General features: G+C 38.1%; 1 long non-coding RNA gene across 1 annotated transcript; it reads left to right on the top strand.

Annotated features, from left to right (window-relative positions):
* The first annotated feature begins 88 nt into the window (after positions 1-88).
* LOC122547346 lies at positions 89-3,625 on the top strand. Its single transcript, XR_006310978.1, has 2 exons — positions 89-1,500; positions 1,626-3,625. It is a non-coding gene; the product is annotated as an uncharacterized LOC122547346 (long non-coding RNA).
* The last annotated feature ends 211 nt before the right edge of the window (positions 3,626-3,836 follow it).

Genomic DNA, 3,836 nt, shown 5'->3' with positions numbered 1-3,836 from the left:
CACCCCCACTCTCCTCTAGCTTATCTCTCCACGCTTCAGGCTCTCTGCCTTTATTCCTGATGAAGGGCTTTTCCCCGAAACGTCGATTTCGCTGCTCCTTGGATGCTGCCTGAACTGCTGTGCTCTTCCAGCACCACTAATCCAGATCCTTTACTGATTTGTCTCTTTTGCACATGGGTATAGTAGTGTTTTGGTTGTATTGTTGGTGTTGATTTTTTAAATTTTTGTTGTCATATGTATATAGAATAAAGTCTGCTGGTGTTGTAATTTATTTTCTGTTTTAAATGATTTTGTAAAGAAAGAAAAGTTTAATAAAAATATCTATTAAAAATGATTTAAAAGTAAAATGAGCTGTGACTTGCTCATTGCTGAAAAGTCAAGAAACTGGAAATATACAAGCAAAGCTTTTATGAGAGATGAGCTTTATGGCTTTAATTGCTAGATAAATTTGGTTTGGAAAAGGTGGGGCCTATGTGTGCTGAAGGTTGCTTAGCAACACTGTTTTGGAATAAAAACAAAGAAATGTGGATGCTGGAGATCTGAAATAAAAAATAGAAATTATTGGAGAAACTCAGCAGGTTTGACAGCATCTGTCCCCACACAACCTGCCAAACCTGCTGAGCTTTTCTGGAGACTTATTTAGACAAATGAAGATCATGGTGTTCAGTGACCAACTCTTTCCCACTCTTAGTTTTTCCAAGAGGAAGCCTGAAAGCAGAACAAGCTGCACAGATTTCTCTGTCTGGGCTGAAGTACTTAGAGTCATTTATAATGGTCAGCATTTTAATCTCATTGACAGAAATTTTGGAGAACTGTGAGAAATCATCCCGTTTTTATTCTTTGAGGAGTTTTCAGTTTTATTAAAAAAGTAATCCTCTGAGTTGTATTGTTTGTCCTGTGAATGTTTGTTTGCAAATAAGAGAGTATGGTTTAGTTCCGGAATATACTTGGTTGTTAATCAGTTTTGCTGTTGTTTAAAAGATAAGGTTTGTTTATAATTTAGTTTATTGAAGGAATCTGTTGATAGCCTCTTGTTTTGGGTAACAGTAATACAGGGTAATGATTTGACCATTTTGGAAATTGAATCAAATCATTGACACGAACTGTGCAGCACGCAGAGTAATATCACTGCATGATCAAAATTGAATGGGATTTCAAATTGGTAATTTGACTGCCAATCCATACATTCCACTTGTCCAAGTTACTAAAATAAAAAAAATTCTCCTCTGTGCCTCTAGATATTGTGGGGATATAAGTTTTGGAAATCTCTGCCATTCATTGAATGTTCCTGAATGTACATTATTGTCAAGAAATGAGAGTAACAAAATGAACAATTTTTTCCTCTTATAGTTTATCCTGGCAGTCCTTGTCCTCTCTGTGATCCTACCAAGGAACAGCAAGTACATCAGATGGATAGTTTCTGCTGGGTTAGCCCAAGTCAGTGAGTTTTCCTTTGTTCTGAGTAGTCGGGCTCGTAAGTCGGGGATTGTCTCCCGAGAGGTGAGGCGCTTTGTAATTGCTCAGCATCCGTTAACATTACAACTTGATGTATTCCGTAATGCATTTCTGGTGTGTTGTGCCACAGAATCTAAGATAATACTCGTTCTTTCCCTGTGCTTCTGCAGGTCTACCTCCTCATCCTTAGTGTAACTACCTTAAGCCTTCTACTTGCCCCAGTGTTGTGGAGAGCAGCAATTCTGAAATGCGTTCCAAAGCCGGAAAAGCGGTTGAGCTCCTAACAGAAGATGAACCATGGTGGTTTGCCAGTTACTTCGTTTATTAGATTTCACGTGGTGTGAAATCCTAATTCTTCACCCTTTCAATAAGCCATACTGACAGATGTACACAACTTAGTTTTCTCTACTAAATAGTCTGGCTCAGTTATACTCTACATTATCTCCTGATGCCTTTTCCTTTGACTGAGAACTGAATTTGGAAGGGGATTCATTACTTTTTGAATCTTATTACAAAAGCATTTCATATCAATTTTCTGGCATTCAGATGAATAAAAATGATCATGAAATGCATTGACTGTCTTCAAGATAAGAACTTTCTTTGTAAACAATGAAGGGATGAATTAAGATGTAGTTTTTGATCAGATTGTGATGATTTGAGTATCAGTGGGTGATGTTTCCATTGGGAGATGGCAGTGCTCTGTGCCTCAGATCAGCTATATATTTCAGACTGGAAAATGGGATGAGAATAAACGTTTTCTTGATGACTGGCCAAAGGGTCACTTTCCGCACTTTGTTTTTAAAAAAAAATCTCTATGACTGGCTTTCACACTAACTAGCTGTGTAATCACTTTCTGAACTATGACATGACCCAGTACATTTTAGTGTAGGTTTTTTGAATGCTGCAGTGTTTTGGTATTCTGTCATAAAGGGGTAAATATTACAGTGAATATCACTGTCAAACAACTTTTTGATTTTAAAATTCCCATTCCTGTTTTAAGTATTTCCATGGCTTCTCCCATCCCCGTCTGCATAATCTTTTCCGGCTCCAAAACCCTCATATACCTCCAATCATTGAACTCTGACCTCCTTAAATGTTCTTGATTTTAATTGTTCCACCATTGGTGGCAGTGACTTCAGCTCCCAGGGCCTTTGCCCAAATACCTTGGCTGTATGGGACTGGCAGAGAAAGTCTTGCAGCCTGGTACTTTGGTGAAGCTGGTCAGTGCATAAAATTATATGTGCGCTGTGATGCTGCTAGTTGTTCATCTGAGAGGTTACTTCTATAGGTACATACTCTTTTCGAAATCCTATCACTTAACAACAGGAACAGATTCTGGTGTTCGATTTGTTTGGGACCAGCACCATACCACGTAAAGAAATTATGTAAACATTCCTGGAAGCCTTCATTTTAAGGTAGTCCATTATATTGCTGTCACTTCTTCCACGTAGAAAGATAGGTGTGAGATTTAGGCTGCTCTCTCTGACACTTCTGAAGGAGTCATCATGTGATTCAAGGGCCCAAAACTCATTGGTGGACAAGTCAAGTTGTGGACCTGCTTCAAGCTGCATCTGTTCTCTGTCTAGAAATTATAATGGGGTACTAAAGAAATAAGACATTACCCTACTTTAAACACCATTCTTCAGCATCATAATTCTACTCCCAACAAATTGCAGTGTTCCTAATACACTTACTCTTTGAATCAAATATGGATCTTGTTTTAGCTGGAATGCACCGCCTGTGAGCATGCTTAAGGCAAATTCAATCATGACTTTCTAAAGAGATCTGAAGAGGGAAGATTTGCAGTGGTTTGGGGGAAAAGGTGGGAGTGGCACCAAATGGGTGATTACAGTGAGCCTGTACGGAGTCTTATCGGGCTGAATGGTCATCTCTGTTGTAACCTTCAGTAATTCCTTTTGGTTTAGTATTAGCAAGCACTGAGCTATGCCATTTCCCACTGACCACCACCAATTCTTAATACTGCACTGAAGTTGAAGTTGTTTGCTTGGGACCTCTTTGGTGCTTCTGATTGGTTGCTGAAGCTTTGACTGAAATCCTAGTTGCACTGTCTGTTGAAGTTGTGGTGACCACTTGGTCGAACCTTGAGGAAGCTCTGGGCTGTAAATGTTTGCATTTTCATTGTTAAGGTAAATAAAGTAATATAACTTCCTGTGTCGAGCAACTTTCAGTATTGTGGAACTTCCGTGACAATAGAAATATGATAAAAGTCTGTAATGTCAGTTTTATATTCCAGTATAAGGCACTTTTATTTTATAATATATTTTTATTAAGAAAAAATAGATTTTTAAATGTTACAACAAATACAAAACAGTGCAATTCAAAACAGTACAAAACTAAACCCAAATAATAAAAAAATCCCC

This window comes from Chiloscyllium plagiosum, unplaced genomic scaffold (assembly GCF_004010195.1).
Source record: "Chiloscyllium plagiosum isolate BGI_BamShark_2017 unplaced genomic scaffold, ASM401019v2 scaf_10531, whole genome shotgun sequence".
Lineage (NCBI taxonomy): Eukaryota > Metazoa > Chordata > Chondrichthyes > Orectolobiformes > Hemiscylliidae > Chiloscyllium > Chiloscyllium plagiosum.
Note: the sequence above shows the minus strand (reverse complement) of the source record. Positions and strands in the feature narration are given on the sequence as shown.